Genomic DNA, 17876 nt, shown 5'->3' with positions numbered 1-17876 from the left:
CAGAACACCTGAGTACTCCCGACTGCCACTGTTCAGTACTGTGGACAGGGTAAGGTGGAGTTCACTGCCTTGCTAGTTGCTTTTTTTCTTGTGACTGAGTTTGGAAGGAGGAAACACATGACTCGCAAGGCAGTCACCTCCTCCTGAACTGTATTTGGGTGTTAAGAATTGGCTATGCTGAATTTACATAATAACACTAACTTTCTCCTCAGGTTCCCTTTAAAGGGTTATTCAACTTCAAACCAAAAGTACTGGGGGATGGAGATGCCCAAAAATAGGTAGTGTGAGGAAACTAAAAATAAAAAAAGGGGGAGGAAGGGGTCGTTACCACTCCAAATGTAAGAACCCAAACCACAGGGTAAATGTAAAAAGATAAAAAAATTATTTATTCAGTACGATTAAAAGGACACTGGTCTCAGCTAGTGTTGGGCGAACAGGCCGAACAGGCCGAACATGGCCGCGATGTTCGGGTGTTCGACCCGAACTCCGAACATAATGGAAGTCAATGGGGACCCGAACTTTTGTGGTTTGTAAAGCCTCCTTACATGCTACATACCCCAAATTTACAGGGTATGTGCACCTTGGGAGTGGGTACAAGAGGAAAAAAAAATTAGCAAAAAGAGCTTATAGTTTTTGAGAAAATCGATTTTAAAGTTTCAAAGGGAAAACTGTCTTTTAAATGCGGGAAATGTCTGTTTTCTTTGCACAGGTAACATGTTTTTTGTCGGCATGCAGTCATAAATGTAATACATATAAGAGGTTCCAGGAAAAGGGACCGGTAACGCTAACCCAGCAGCAGCACACGTGATGGAACAGGAGGAGGCGCAGGAGGAGAAGGCCACGCTTTGTGAGACACAACAACCCCGGCCTTGCATGAGGGCAAGAAGCGTGCGGATAGCATGCTTTGTACCGCCATGCAGTCATAAATGTAATAAAGATAAGAGGTTCCATAAACAAGGACCGGCAACGCTAACCCAGCAGCAGCAGCAGCAGCAGCAGCACACGTGATGGAACAGGAGGAGGCGCAGGAGGAGAAGGCCACGCTTTGTGAGACACAACAACCCAGGCCTTGCATGAGGACAAAAAGCGTGCGGATAGCATGCTTTTTACCGCCATGCAGTCATAAATGTAATAAAGATAAGTGGTTCAATAAACAGGGACCACGCGGCAACGCTAACCCAGCAGCAGCAGACGTGATGGAACAGGAGGAGGCGCAGGAGGAGAAGGCCACGCTTTGTGAGACACAACAACCCAGGCCTTGCATGAGGGCAAGAAGCGTGCGGATAGCATGCTTTGTACCGCCATGCAGTCATAAATGTAATAAAGATAAGTGGTTCAATAAACAGGGACCACGCGGCAACGCTAACCCAGCAGCAGCAGACGTGATGGAACAGGAGGAGGCGCAGGAGGAGAAGGCCACGCTTTGTGAGACACAACAACCCAGGCCTTGCATGAGGGCAAGAAGCGTGCGGATAGCATGCTTTGTACCGCCATGCAGTCATAAATGTAATAAAGATAAGTGGTTCAATAAACAGGGACCACGCGGCAACGCTAACCCAGCAGCAGCAGACGTGATGGAACAGGAGCAGGCGCAGGAGGAGAAGGCCACGGTTTTTGAGACACAACAACCCAGGCCTTGCATGAGGACAAAAAGCGTGCGGATATAGCAGCAATGCTTTTTGCCGCCATGCAGTCATAAATGTAATACAGATGAGAGGTTCAATAAACAGGGACCGGAAACGCTACACCATCCCAGATGTTCATTGGTCATGTTACTTGGTTGGGGTCCTGGAGTGTTGCGTAGTCATTTCCAATCCAGGATTGATTCATTTTAATTTGAGTCAGACGGTCTGCATTTTCTGTAGAGAGGCGAATACGCCGATCTGTGACGATGCCTCCGGCAGCACTGAAACAGCGTTCCGACATAACGCTGGCTGCCGGGCAAGCCAGCACCTCTATTGCGTACATTGCCAGTTCGTGCCAGGTGTCTAGCTTTGATACCCAATAGTTGAAGGGTGCAGATGGATTGTTCGACACAGCTACGTCATCTGACATGTAGTCCTTGACCATCTTCTCCAGGCGATCGGTGTTGGAGGTGGATCTGCACGCTTGCTGTTCAGTGGGCTGCTGCTGCATGGGTGTCAGAAAATTTTCCCACTCCAAGGACACTGCCGATACCGTTCCCTTTTGGGTACTAGCTGCGGCTTGCGTTGTTTGCTGCCCTCCTGGTCGTCCTGGGTTTGCGGAAGTCAGTCTGTCTGCGTACAACTGGCTAGAGGAGGGGGAGGATGTCAATCTCCTCTCTAAAGTCTCCACAAGGGCCTGCTGGTATTCTTCCATTTTGACCTGTCTGACTCTTTCTTCAAGCAGTTTTGGAACATTGTGTTTGTACCGTGGATCCAGAAGGGTATAAACCCAGTAATTGGTGTTGTCCAGAATGCGCACAATGCGTGGGTCACGTTCAATGCAGTCTAGCATGAATTGAGCCATGTGTGCCAGAGTCCTACCAGAATCCTCATCATCCTCTTGTGAGCGTTGTGATAGTTGTTGTGATGCATCATAGTCGTCACCTTCCTCCTGGTCTGCTTCTGCTGACCATTCGCGTTGAATTGTGGAAGTCCAACGTGCACCGCTCTGGCCCTCGTCAGTGGTGGCATGAAATTCCTGCTCCAACTCCAGCTGTTCCTCCTCCTCTTCTTCGTCATAGCTGCTGGGGCCAGCGTTCCCTGAGGCGGATGGCCTGATGTTGGTACCATCACGCTGATCGTTTTCTCCTTCAGATTCCCCCAGTTGCATCATGACAGCTGTTTCCTTGATTTTTAACATCGACCTCTTCAGTAAACACAGCAGTGGTATGGTAATGCTGACTGAAGAGTTGTCACTGCTCACAAGCAACGTGGATTGCTCAAAATTTTGGAGGACTTGGCAGAGGTCCAACATGTTGGCCCAATCGGATCCACAGAAGCTTGGCAGCTGTCCGGATGCGCCTCGGTACTGCGCCGTCATGTACTGGACCACTGCACTCTTCTGCTCGCAAAAGCGGGCTAGCATGTGCAGCGTAGAATTCCAGCGCGTAGGGACATCACACAGCAAGCGATGGTGGGGGAGATTGAAGCGCTCCTGCATCTTGGCGAGTACCCCCGAAGCAGTACTGGAATTTCTACAATGTTTGGCCACTCGACGCACCTTCAACAGAAGATCGGCCACGCCTGGGTATGTCCTCAGGAACCGCTGAACTACTAGGTTCATCACGTGCGCCAGGCAAGGGATGTGTGTCAGCTTAGCCAACCTTAAAGCGCGAATGAGATTACTCCCATTATCACACACAACCATGCCCGGTTTCAGGTCCAGCGGTGCCAGCCACAAATCCGTCTGTTCCTTTATTCCCCTCCAAATTTCCTCCCCTGTGTGCTGCTTATCCCCAAGGCAGATCAGCTTCAGCAACGCTTGCTGACGCATGCCAACAGCTGTGCTGCACTGCTTCCACGATCCTACTGCTGCTGGGTTAGCGTTTCCGGATGAGGTACAGCTTTGAGATGCGTTGGAGGAGAAGGAGTCAGAGAGGTAGGTGCTGCTGTTGTTATCCAGTGGGAGGGACGGTGGTGCAGCTGTTTGCGGCGTGGGCAACACCCGCGCCGTAGCAGGTGAGGAATCGCTGCCAGGCTCCACAAGGTTCACCCAGTGCGCGGTAAGGGAGATGTATCGACCCTGGCCGAACGCACTCGTCCAGGTGTCAGTGGTGAGGTGAACCTTGCAGGCAACGGCATTCTTCAAGCTTCGGGTTATTTTGCTGACCACGTGCTCATGCAACTCAGGCACTGCAGAGCGCGCAAAGTGGTAGCGGCTGGGAACCACGTAACGTGGGATGGCCACTGACATCATGCCCTTGAAGCTGTTTGTCTCCACCACTCGATATGGCAGCATTTCGCAGGCCAGAAGCTTGGCTATGCTGGCTGTTACTGCCACGGCCCGGGGGTCATTTGCTGGCAATTTCCTCTTGCGCTCAAACATCTCCGACACAGACAACTGAACCATAGCGCTGCACACGGAAGGGCTGTTGGTTGTTGTGTTTGATGAACACTGGGAGACCTCAAGAGCACTACTCCGGAAAGTGACAGTGTCAGCGTCGTCTGATGTTTGTGAATGTTGTGAACCACGCAATGGCTGGGCTACTGCTGCTGCTGAGGCGGGTCTGGTGGTGAGTCTGGTGAACCCAAGGGAGGCAGTGTTGCTGGTACCCTGTCCTGCCGCGTTTGCCCACAGAGTGGGATGTTTGGATAGCATGTGGCGGCTCATGCTGGTGGTGGAGAGGTTGTTAATACTTTTCCCCCTGCTCAGGCGAGTCTTGCACACCTTGCAAATCGCCATGGTAACATCCTCAGTGCAGTCTTCAAAGAAAGCCCAGACTTTGGAGCACCTGCCTCCTTGCTGGCGATTTCTGTTTCCTCCTCTTTTGCCTCTCACTCTAACTTCCACGCTTGTGGTGCCTGAAATTGCGCGCCGCCTACCTTGTGGCACAAGGCGAACTCGTGCAGCAGTGGGTTCTTCAACAGACTCATCTGTGCTGCTGCTACGACGGCGATGTTCTCGTTCACAAATAAAATCTGGGTCTCTGTCCACATTGTCCATACCCTCCTCTTCCATCTCCTCAAACTCGTCATATGTCATTGTGGGGGGCCGCCGCCGTGGAGTAGAGCTCCCCAGAACAACCTCTCGGCAGCTCACTCCAATGTCGTCTTCCAGATCTTGTCGGCCGACCTCCTGCAATTGCAACCCCTCCTGCCCAACTTGCTCTGGGATTTGGGTTTCCGAGTCCTCCTCGGACTCGCCTTTTATTTCAGTGCGCGGTGCATTTCCCACAGTTAATGGTTGTGAATCCGGGCACAACATTTCTGGCTGTTCCTCCATTGACCTTTCATAGGTGGAAGTTTGTTGGGCTGGGAATAGCTCCTGCGAATACCCCATTGTGTCCTGAGGTAATTCATAGGACTGGTTATCTGGCAGTTGTGTGCGTGGTGTCGCTGCCGGTTGTGTCAGCTTTGTGCCCACTGGCTCCTTGTAACTGGCTGAGGACTCGGACCTCGTGCGTGATGTGCTGGTGCTGCTTAACCCACTGCTGGACGCTTGAGAGGTCATCCAAGTAATTATCTGGTCCTGTTCTTTTGGATTTGTGAGGGTTGTTGTCCTGGACAACATGGGCGGTATTGAGTGGGTTTTCTTGGGTGCTCCCCTGTGGCCTGTACGTGAACCGTCAGGGGAAACACCTCTTCCCTTGCCCCTTCCTCTTTCACCGGATTTCTTCCTCATTTCACTTATCCTTACAGTACACGCTGACTGGCAGCAGTACAGTGGCAGTACAGAAATGCTATACAGTACCACTATTCCCAGCAGCGACACAGAGCACAATGCTATACAGTGGCGGGTGAGCGGTGTACTACTGTTCCCAGGCCCAGCAGACACAGAGTGGAAGTAAACACAATGCTATATAGTCTGGCTGAGCGGTGTACACAGAGTGGCAGTACACACAATGCTATATAGTCTGGCTAAGCCGTGTACACAGAGTGTCAGAAAACACAATGCTATATATAGCGTGGCTGAGCGAGGTGCACAGTGGCAGTACACACAATGCTATATTAGTCAGGCTAAGCCGAGTACACAGAGTGTCAGAAAGCACAATGCTATATATAGCGTGGCTGAGCGAGGTGCACAGTGGCAGTACACACAATGCTATATAGTCAGGCTAAGCCGTGTACACAGAGTGTCAGAAAACACAATGCTATATATAGCGTGGCTGAGCGAGGTGCACAGTGGCAGTACACACAATGCTTTATAGTCAGGCTGAGCCGTGTACACAGAGTGTCAGTAAACAATGGTATATAGTCTGGCTGAGCGGTGTACACAGAGTGTCAGTAAACAACGGTATATAGTCTGGCTGAGCGGTGTACACAGAGTGGCAGTAAACACAATGCTATATATAGCATGGCTGAGCGAGGTGCACAGTGGCAGTACACACAATGCTATATAGTCAGGCTAAGCCGTGTACACAGAGTGTCAGAAAACACAATGCTATATATAGCATGGCTGAGCGAGGTGCACAGTGGCAGTACACACAATGCTTTATAGTCAGGCTGAGCCGTGTACACAGAGTGTCAGTAAACAATGGTATATAGTCTGGCTGAGCGGTGTACACAGAGTGTCAGTAAACAACGGTATATAGTCTGGCTGAGCGGTGTACACAGAGTGGCAGTAAACACAATGCTATATATAGCGTGGCTGAGCGAGGTGCACAGTGGCAGTACACACAATGCTATATTAGTCAGGCTAAGCCGTGTACACAGAGTGTCAGAAAACACAATGCTATATATAGCGTGGCTGAGCGAGGTGCACAGTGGCAGTACACACAATGCTATATACAGCGTGGCTGAGCGAGGTGCACAGTGGCAGTACACACAATGCTATATATAGCGTGGCTGAGCGAGGTGCACAGTGGCAGTACACACAATGCTATATTAGTCAGGCTAAGCCGTGTACACAGAGTGTCAGAAAACACAATGCTATATATATAGCGTGGCTGAGCGAGGTGCACAGTGGCAGTACACACAATGCTATATATAGCGTGGCTGAGCGAGGTGCACAGTGGCAGTACACACAATGCTATATATAGCGTGGCTGAGCGAGGTGCACAGTGGCAGTACACACAATGCTATATATAGCGTGGCTGAGCGAGGTGCACAGTGGCAGTACACACAATGCTATATTAGTCAGGCTAAGCCGTGTACACAGAGTGTCAGAAAACACAATGCTATATATATAGCGTGGCTGAGCGAGGTGCACAGTGGCAGTACACACAATGCTATATATAGCGTGGCTGAGCGAGGTGCACAGTGGCAGTACACACAATGCTATATATAGCGTGGCTGAGCGAGGTGCACAGTGGCAGTACACACAATGCTATATATAGCGTGGCTGAGCGAGGTGCACAGTGGCAGTACACACAATGCTATATTAGTCAGGCTAAGCCGTGTACACAGAGTGTCAGAAAACACAATGCTATATATATAGCGTGGCTGAGCGAGGTGCACAGTGGCAGTACACACAATGCTATATATAGCGTGGCTGAGCGAGGTGCACAGTGGCAGTACACACAATGCTATATATATAGCGTGGCTGAGCGAGGTGCACAGTGGCAGTACACACAATGCTATATTAGTCAGGCTAAGCCGTGTACACAGAGTGTCAGAAAACACAATGCTATATATATAGCGTGGCTGAGCGAGGTACACAGTGGCAGTAAACAATGCTATATATAGTGTGGCTGAGCGAGCGGTGTACTACTGTTCCCAGCAGCGACACACAATGACTGGGGGGGACCCTGGCTAGCGTGGCTGGAGAGCGAACTACCCTGCCTGCCTACCCAAAGCTAAACCCACAGACAAATGGCGGAGATATGACGTGGTTCGGGTATTTATTTACCCGAACCACGTGACCGTTCGGCCAATCAGAGCGCGTTCGGGCCCGAACCACGTGACCCGTTCGGCCAATCACAGCGCTAGCCGAACGTTCGGGGAACGTTCGGCCATGCGCTCTTAGTTCGGCCATGTGGCCGAACGGTTTGGCCGAGCACCGTCAGGTGTTCGGCCGAACTCGAACATCACCCGAACAGGGTGATGTTCTGCAGAACCCGAACAGTGGCAAACACTGTTCGCCCAACACTAGTCTCAGCCCGCTTCTTCAGGTCAATATGAGTGCCTTCAAAATATGGTCACAAGCATTGACACTAGCTTTTCTACTCAAACCAAAGTGTCCCCTAGAAAATTTCCCAAATTTCCCCATATGTTCTGAAATGTGAATCTGAAATGTGCAACATTTGGTCCACTGATCTATTCTAGTGCTTGGTGACTAGCCACAAAAACTCCAAAAGAGAAGGAGGGTTGGAAGTTGCTTCCCCCCGTGGCGTAGCTAAGGAGCTATGACCCCCCCCCCCCCCCCAAGCACTCTATACATAATTGATACGGTGCACCAAAACCTGCCAAGGATTTCCAGTGTCAGAGGTGCAATAGGGGTTGGGGAACAGTTTGTGATTGATTACTACTACTTACAGCATCTATAGAAGTAGATTTTGCTTTTGGGAGGGCCCCTCTGGCCCAAGGGCCCCGATGCAGTCGCTACCTCTGCAACCCCATTTGCTACGCCCCTGGCTCCCCCCTTCCCCGCGCGCTTTTGCAGTTATGCTTTTGACCCTCTTATAAGTAAATCATCAACCATCTCTATTTAGGATGTGTCTGCTTAGCCTCTTTTTGTAAAAACAAGGGTGGCCCGGGGCAGCTGGCCAGCACAAAAGGTGACAAAGCAGTCATACAATGTGTTTCCTTTTGTCTTGCTATAAAATTTGTACCTGAAATTGGGCTTTAGAAGAGGGGTCTCAACCCAGATCAACCTGTTTGCCTTCTAGGTAGAGCACTTCAGGTTTGATACTTGCCTAAGAAGAGGAAAGGCTCTGGATAACAGGATATAATAGTATAGGAAGAGCCCAAACAAAAAGGGACAGTAGGGTCCTACCTTATAGAAGGACTCACTTAACCTCCTTGCCGGTTATCCCGAGCTCAGCTCGGGGTAACCTGCGCAGGAGGATATCTCAGGCCCCGCTGGGCCGATTTGCATAATTTTTTTTTGTTACAAGCAGCTAGCACTTTGCTAGCTGCTTGTAACTTTCGATCGCCGCCGATCCGCCGCAATCCGCCGCGCCGAGTCGCTCCCCCCCGCCCCAGAGCCCTGCGCTGCCTGGCCAATCAGTGCCAGGCAGCGTTGAGGGGCGGATCGGGATTCCCTATGACGTCCCGACGTCCATGACGTCGGTGACGTCATCCCGCCCCGTCGCCATGGCGACCGGGGAAGCCCTGCAGGAAATCCCGTTCTCAACGGGATTCCCTGCATACTCTGATCGCCGAAGGCGATCGGAGTGGGTGGGGGGATGCCGCCGCTTAGCGGCTATCATGTAGCGAGCCCTTGGCTCGCTACATGATTTAAAAAAAAAAAAAAATTAAAAAAATGTGCGGCGCTGCCTCCTTGCCGGATTTTTTAGACCGGCAAGGAGGTTAAAACTTAAAAACAGAAAGGACGACATTATTTCAGCACTAGACAATGCATTTTGCTGCAACAAGCAGCTTTCTCAGGTCAATACCAGTAGTGCAATTTTGGAGCAAGTGTTGATCTTGGGTGCCAGAGATCAACACTTGCTCCAAAATTGCACTACTATTGACCGCAGGAAGCTGCTTGTTGCAGCAAAACGCGTTGTCTAGTGCTGAAATAAAGTCCTTTCTGTTTTGAAGCTTGAAGGGAGTCCTTCTTGAAGGTAGGACCCTGCCATACCTTTTGTTTTTATATTGGATGTTATCCATCCCTTTTCCAGTGGACACCTGCTATGGATTTGTCCTTCTAGTCCAGGGCTGGGCAAACAATAAGCGTCCCGGGCCAAATGCTGCGGCCCACATTTCTTAAATACCAACCCCTTTCCTCCCTGCAGAGTTGCGAGCGGGCAGCGGGGGAATTTGAAACTCACCTTGATTTCCAATTCCTGCGTCTCCATGGCAACAGGGTGTCACATGACATCAGGACGTGCCAACGTATTACATGCTGGAAGCCATGTAATACGCTTGCACGTCTTGACGTCATGTGACGGGTTGCCATGAAGTCTTCGACTTGGGATTTGGCAATCAAGGTGAGTTTCAAATCCCCCGCCGCCTGCAAATCTGCAGGGAGGGAGGGGGGAAAGGAGAGGACTCCTGCCACCTGTGAGCGGGCTGGAGAACCAGTGCACGTGGGCCATAGTTTGCCCATCACTGTTCCAGTCTATATTTTCTGGAGCTGCAACCTACACCTGTACAAAGGCCGAGAGGGTACAGTACTTCCCCTCACATACATCAAGTGGTTTGCCACTTGTAGTAACCTGGCCTTGTGAATATAATATTTGTACAAATCTATTCAATCCTCAAGCCTCGTCATACTACACCATATCGGGCTTCTATCCTCCTCCTGGGAATCACTGTGGCCCCGCCCTGCTTAGTAACAAAGTTACCTGCTCCCAGGCTCCAGCAGCATACAGTGAACAGGATAGGGTACTTAGTCTATGTAGGCAATAAGTAAGCCAAGGGTCTTATCTATTTGCCATGAATACCTCACAATTCTTGCAAGATCCCTTGTAATTAATGTATCGGGATGACACATATTTGCATAAAAAAAAAAAAAAACACCACACCTCTCTCTACCTCCTTCTGACTGTATGTTCTAACATTGTCAGTCAACAGGAATAGAGTCTAAAGAAGGCTTACTTGCTGAAACCTTACCGTTTTTGTTTTGAATCAGCCAATAAACGAGAGCGTGTATTTTACAGACAGGAAGTTTTGAATCAGAATAATAATCCTGCTTCAAAACTTCCTGGCCGTTAAACACAAGCTCTAGTCTCCAGCAATGCTTAGCTACTAAGGTAAGGAATTACACACACACAGCGCTTCTCTCCCTTCTGCCTCTTCCCTCTCCCCTTGCTTGTAGAGTCGTGAGAAACAGAGTGCTGGAATGATTTGTCTGATCTGTCCACACATGAGCAGCTTGCTAACAATTAAAGTTGAAGGCATGCCAGCAAACTACCAAAGTACATCTTTAGGTAACTTTGCTTCAATAATAGCACCATCACTTGGACAATCTGTTCTGCTCAAAGTCTCTGGGTTCTGTTTGTGATGTTTACATTTGGTTCCTATCATTGCTCAACTAGTTAGCCTTAATTTTATCACCTGAGTTAGGCAAAAAAAATATCTAAAGCTCTTCATACAAACATGGATTTTGATCACAGAATGGGCCCCACCAGCCAGTCACCGTGCCCCCCCCCCAAAAAAAAATCTGAAGCTGGAGCCACCACTGTCCGGGCTGTTATTCCTCTGCCGTCAGTACGTAACGCTGTTCAAGCATGCTGGGTCAACCAGCTCTAGTAGTTCCGAGGACGAGTGAATCGCTATTGCACATGTGTGGGTCCTTACTCACGCACAGAAGCCATGCAACAGTCTTTGGACCTATGTGGGGACATGAGTAATTCGAAAGAGCTGTTGGGGCACACAGCTTCACCAACTGACAGCAGGGGAATGACGGATCGAACAGAGGAGCAGGAAGGCTCTATACGCAGAGTTCCCCAACCCTATCCTCAAGGCCCACCAACAGTACATGTTTTGCAGATACAACCACAAACATGCACAGGTGAGCAGAGGCGTATCTGGATGAAATGGCGCATATGGCAAACACTGAAATTGCGCCCCCCATAAGTGCGTCCTTCCCCTAAGTGGACCCGAACTCAGAACGTCCTCTGTTCTCTAAAAGATACAAAAGCAGCATAATAACCTTTAAAGTGAAAAATATATTTGTTACAGTTACAGATACAAATCATAAAATAAATCTACAGTGTGTCTTCTTCCTGCTTTGATAGAAGCAGACTGTGATTAGACACAGATGAGAAAGAATTTGACACGCTAAACTCTTACAGGGTGCATTTCTTGGTTTTTCTTTTGTCCTCTGCAAGCTCTGCATTGAATGGCTGACCCTAGGCTCTCACCCCCGTCCGCCGGGCCAACCACCCGCATGCTGCGCGATGCGTGATAGCGATACGCTGTCTGCCACCTGTCTCTCTGCTCCGCGCTGTATCTTACACTACCCCAATTCACAGGCTTCCACAAGCTTCCTGAAATCAGCACAACCAAAGACAGTGGCTCACAGTGACCGCGGGTGCACTTCAAATGCAGGAAGTGACGTCATTAGTAACTTCCTGCATTTGAAGTGCATCCACTGTCACTGTGAGCTGCTGCTCTTTCTTTAGTCGTGCTGATTTCAGGAAGCCTGAGGGTTGGGGTGGTGGAAGATGCAGCGGGACAGAGGGAGACTTGCAGCAGGCAGCTTATTGCTATCACGCATAGCGCAGCATGCGGGTGGCCAGGGGCGAGAGCCGCAGGTCAGCCATTCAAAGTGAAGCATGTATAGGAGAAGAGGGGGCAGGCATGGCACTCATGGGGCTGGAGCAGTGCTTTTCAGCGCTGCTAGATTTGGGCGCAGCCAGCACCGCCATAGACTGTAATGGGAATCAGTCTATAGCGGCGCTCAGTGAGTAACGTCGGCGCTGTCAAAAGACGGAGCCTAAGTTGCTTAAAAAACACAATAATTTGGCCTCCAGCAATCGCTGGAAGCCGAATTATATCATTCCCCTCCATCCATGGCAGCCTGGAGGGGGAATAGTAATTAACACGGCCTGAACTTGTGCAGAAGAAGGATCAGCCATATACCGTCTGTATCCTGCGCCCAAGTCTACCGCCGCCGATTTCAAATGTATGCGATGGGGCAGTCAGCGCCCATGGCATAAGCCGTGCCTGCATCCCTCTAAATACGCCACTGCAGGTGAGGTAATTAGAGTCTCAGCAGAGCTAATTATCTATCCCTGAGGATTTCTACAAAACATGCACTGTTGGTGGGCCGAGGACAGGGTTGGGAAACAGTACTATCCAGAGCCTTCCATCTTCTTAAAGTGAACCTCCGGACTAAAAATCTACTCAGCAGAACTGAAAAGGCTTGGTGTTTCTTTAACAGTTTCACAGCATCAGAACTTTGTTTTTCTTACCAAAGAATCATGTTTAGCTGCATTTTTAACTAAGCTTCACCAATCAAAGAAAAAAAGCCCGGGCTTTTTTTCCCTGATGCTGTGCAGAGCATGATGGGATTTCCTATGTTGTTATTCACGTTGCCTAGCAACTGGGAGAGGTGCTCAGGACACAGGACAGTTGGAACTGTGTCTCATGCTCCCGGTCACCTTCTTTCAACCAAAAAGATGGCTGCCATCATGAAATCAAACATTTGCCTGTTCTTTTAAAACAGTGTGGGTAAGAGATTATATTACCTATCTATTTTAATTAACATAACTAATGTAATTTAATGACAGTATGTTTGTTTAGGCTGGAGTTCCTCTTTAAGTATCTAACTTGAATAGAATTTCTCTCTTCAGGTTTGTTTTAACGCCTCATATACATATGCTCTGGAACAATGGTTGGTGTTTATTCCAGATGACAGGTTCAGGAACGATAGCTGCACAGACACTATCTGGCTATAGCAAAGTAGCCCATCCTTTTCTAAGAAGGGAAAAAGGAAAACAATGAGCCAACTGCAGAGAGTAGGACAATGCGCACATCCATTCGTCATGTCTGATTCTAAAGTGACATCATGGGACAGTTGTACTGATGCTAGATTCTCATCCAAGATGATCATGTTTAATGACCAAAATGTAGCTTATGTATGTGGCTTCATAATTGGTGGCCTGACAGCCTCGATTCTCTCTACCACTTAACCATTCTAGTAAGGAGACATATGATGAACAGGGGAAGCCTACACCTTGCCCTACGTTGCTCTTTTCCATAATCCATCTTGGACTCCAGTCACTGCAATTCGGTATCATGGGTAGAGGGGAATACCGGCAAGACTCACCAAAACTTTTGGTTGTTGCTGGATTTCCAAAGCTGAAATTGTCAAATTTTTTGGTCTGCTCCACTTCTGCCACCATTTTTACCATGCGATGGGTGGGAGGAGGCGCTCCAGGGTGAATACGGCTCTTGTAAGCGGTTTGAAACAATGAGTGGTCTTACCTCAGATGAGGAATGGTTTATAAAATATAAGTGTTGGAACACAAATGATGATGCCTTTTCACCAGCCTTATTATTAGATTGTCCTGAAGAAGCAGATAAGGCCCACGAAACGCATCCCCATTTGAGTCCAACAAATATCTTTTATAATCCACTGCTCATCCAAGGGAAGACCACTTATTGTTTCAAACAGCTTACAACACACATACACTGGGTGCTTCCTTCCACCCATTGTATTATCTACCCCCTAGCAAGGGGCCCTCCTACCCAGTGATTTTATACAGTGTTTTTTTCTGTTTTATTTGGAGAGCGGCCGAGCACTTCGTAAAGAACCTAGATCTATTCCTTTGGTGATGGATTTCTCAACAGACTTTCTATTATGTTTCCCTTTAGCAACCTCCTTTTGTAAGTGCCATTCTTATTGCTCCTTATCCCATTTTTACTACACTCTATTGGCAGTTGGCACACCTGTTTTTTTTTGTTACTTGCTTGTTTGTTTTTTCACTTTCCAGCTCTGGAGTTTATCTACGGAGAGCCCCTCACCACCAGATACATTGCCTACAATTTCCTCAATCGTAGTTTCCAATCATGACTTTGGTAAGTTGACTTCTCAGACAAGCAGGAGGCAAGAATAATAATATTTTGAGGGCACCCACAGTCCATGTTGAGCGATCTGGCGAAAGCCCCCCCCCCCCCTCCGTTTAGTCATCGTGTCCATCACACTTAAACTCTTCACCACCTACCCCCATTCCTTTAAGGCAAATAATGTACGGAATCCCACCTGCATCAACCAATTCCATCTAAAACTATCAACTGTGGCCAACACATCTATTTCCGATGGATGACTGCACTTTTCACATCGTATTTCACATTTCATTATTAAAATCCAAACAACAAGACACAATTAAAAATATGCGTAAAAATGGGGGGGCTTTGAGGGAAAATAGCCCAAAATGTAAATGAGTACTCACCCGTTTAATCTGTGGTGAGCGGGAGAAGGTGATGCCTCAAAGACCTCATTCAATAAGTCACGTTGCCGTAGCTTGTTCTGCTCCAGAGAAAAAATTCCTTCCTTCCGAGCTGTGTGAATATTCAAGAGGAAAAAAGAAGAAAGGAAAAAAAAAAAAAAAAGGAGCACAGATTTAGTTTCCTCTATTTTCAGGACCTTGCATTTGAGTTCCACCTGCACAGAAATCTCAGCACTTTGCATTCACCATCCTCGCCTACTACTAACACTACTGGTGAGGCAACCTGTTAGCAGCCAGCACTGAGGACCGACTGCCTCACTCAAGACCAGACATTAACCGCAGCAGCGCACGCCAAGAAGAAAAAAAATAGTCTTGCAGTCTAATGTCACTCTGTCATGCTTCAGAGGGACCGCTGCAGCGGTGTCCAGGTAATTACACGTACAAAGGGAGGACAGCGGGGGTCCAATAATCCTCCAGACGGTGACCGGCTATTCATGGTGCGGGGCTTAAGAGCCGTGCTCAACGTTCCGAAGCCAAGCTGCTTCTGAACGAGGGGCTCTCATAGCAACGCAGACGGCGACCATCGCTAGAGCTCTGGGACATCAGCAAGATTTCAAAGCAACGACAAGATAGCTGAACAAAAGAGACGGAGTGATGCCTCGTTTTGTTATGGTTTATCTTTATTTTGTTTTTGTTTTGTTTTTTTACTGATCACCAGCTACAGCTCTTGGTGTATCAGTACTAAAAGGCATCTTATCCAAAAGCCAATGGGGTTCACAAAGTTAAAGGGTTACTCCACATTAGTACAGAAATCACTAACGCATAGGTCATCGCTGCACAGACTATTTTGTAGCTAGATTCAAGGACAACTGAAGTGAGAGGGATTATGGGGGCTGCCTTATTTCCTTGTAAACAATACAAGTTGCCCGGCAGTCCTGCTGATCTTTCTGGCATCAGTAGTGTCTGAATCACACCTGAGGGAAGCATGTGGCAATTGCAGTCAGACTTCAGTCAAACATCTGATATGCTGCATGCTTGTTCAGGGGCTATGGCTAAAAGTATTAGAGGCAGATGATCAGCAGGATGCCAGGCAATTTATTTAAAAAAATGTAATAACAATGGCAGCCCCCATATCCCTTTCACTTCAGGTGTCCTTTAATCCAGCTACAAAATAGTCTGTGCAGCGATGACCTATGTGTTAGTAATGTTCTGTCTTCGAGGACCCCTAAAGAGAGAGAGGAAAATCAAGGCTGCCATTTTTATTTCCTTATAAACAATACCAGTTGCCTGGCTGTCCTGCTGATCCTTCATGCATCAGTAGTGTCTGAATCACACACCTGAAACAAGCATCCGACAAATGCAGTCAAACTTAACCATCTGATCTGCATGCCTGTTCTGGATTTATGGCTAAAAGTATTAGGAGGAAGAACATCAGCAAGACAGCCAGGCAATTTGCATTGCTTAAAGTAGACTTGCACAGGACAGATGGAAAACACAGAGAAATGCACCCTGTATGTATTTAGAGAGTTTAGCCTGTCTAATTCGCCCTCATCTTTTACCAGTAACTATAATTTGGTCTCTCAGCTGTGTCAGCTGGCTGTCTCGGCTTAGCAGATGATTTGTAAACACAGGCTGTTAACTCTATGTCTGCTTCCATGAAAGCAGGAAGTAGATACACTACAGATTTATTGAAGGATTTATATCAGCTGTAACAAAAATGTTTTTCCTTAAAACATCTTTTAGCGCATAGAGGGAGTTCTGAGTTCAGGTCCGCTTTAAAAGGAAATAAATATGGCAGCCTCAATACTGTATATCTTCAGTTCAGTAGTATCTGCCAACTTCAGTCTGTTATTATATATTTTTTGATGGGAGAAATTTGATGGAAACCATGGCAACGGTGTATGTTTTGGTGTCCTGGATACTCAGAATTCTTCCTTCCTCTGTTTCTCTCATTGGTTCAGAAGTACACAGAACGCAGGTAAAAATGTAGAACTCCCTCTGCTTCCCTACAGATTTGCTAGGTTTACTCTCTAATTCCAGGAGGTGGAGGACAACCACCAACATCCATGGGGATTAATGAAGGTCGATGTTAAAGGGTACCTTTTAAGAGAACCCGAGGTGGCATATTGCAATTCTAATAAGACCCAGAGACATGTCGTGTGCACAATGACATGCCTCTGTGTCATTGTATCGCCGCTGCCAGCCCCCCTGTGCTCTGCTGTCCCCCTTTAAAAAACAGCCAGGCTAGGGTGACCATATTTTGATTTCCAAAAAAAAGAGGATGATCACAATAGCATGTGGGCGTGGTCATGGGCGAGGCCAAATATACAAGACCTTAGCCGTGTGCTGCCCAACTTCGCGGGCATGGAGGGCCGTTTTTTTCCACAAATTTCCCCACAAATGGAATCAGATTGGCAGCATATTTCTCTACAAATGCAATGAGATTGGCAGCACATTTCCCCACAAATTCTATGAGATTGGCAGCACATTTCCCCACAAATGCAATGAGATTGGCAGCACATTTCCCCACAAACATAGATGTACAATAGAGCGAGGGTCTTAGCAATATATTATACATGCGTATAGCAGAAGGGCAGTCCCGCCACGTGCATACATAAATGGAGGTATCTACAAATACACATCTATATTTATATGGGGATGGTCTCACCAACTCCACTGCAGCTTCTTCCATCACTTCTCTTCTCATACCAGCGCAACCTAACCCACTACCGTAGACCGACAGGCCGCCTCTCCTCTGCGCCCCGATTCCTTCCTGGCCGCCGCAGCCAATCAGCGCCGACACAGAAGCTTCAGGAGCTGAGTGGCCGGTATGCTTAAAGAGCCGTGATTCCCATTACTAGACTGAGTCTCAGGCTCTTTAGAAGTATCGGCTCTTCCTTGCACTTGGCCGCGCGGCTCCCTTTAAAGAGCCGGCTCATGTTCGGCTCCGAACGGCTCTCTTCCCCGAACATTTATAAAAACCAGCGGGACGCCCCGGACAGGTCTGAAAAAAGAGGACCTGTCAGGGGAAAAGAGGACGCATGGTCACCCTAAGCCAGGCTAGCGACAATCTGCTTGTCGCTAGCCTGCTTTAATTATGTGAGGCTGTCAATCAGCCTCCTCCTCACCTCCGCCTCCATGACAGGCTCCCCCCACCGCTCTCTGCCTCTGTTAGTTTCCTCCAATATGAAGCCTAGCCGCGACCCAAGAGTACTTGATTGACAGCCTCACATAAATAAAGCAGCCT

At 48.3% G+C, this 17876-nt stretch overlaps 1 protein-coding gene across 1 annotated transcript in view; it reads right to left on the bottom strand.

Annotated features, from left to right (window-relative positions):
* ANKFN1 (ankyrin repeat and fibronectin type III domain containing 1) overlaps window positions 1–17876 on the bottom strand; it is a 964382-nt gene that overhangs the window by 491977 nt on the left and 454529 nt on the right. Inside the window, exon 5 of the mRNA XM_068263418.1 lies at window positions 14633–14741. The gene's annotated coding sequence lies outside the window, so the exon portion shown is untranslated. The remainder of the gene's footprint in view (window positions 1–14632; window positions 14742–17876) is intronic.

This window comes from Hyperolius riggenbachi, chromosome 12 (genome assembly GCF_040937935.1).
Source record: "Hyperolius riggenbachi isolate aHypRig1 chromosome 12, aHypRig1.pri, whole genome shotgun sequence".
Classification (NCBI taxonomy): Eukaryota; Metazoa; Chordata; class Amphibia; order Anura; family Hyperoliidae; genus Hyperolius; species Hyperolius riggenbachi.
Note: the sequence above shows the minus strand (reverse complement) of the source record. Positions and strands in the feature narration are given on the sequence as shown.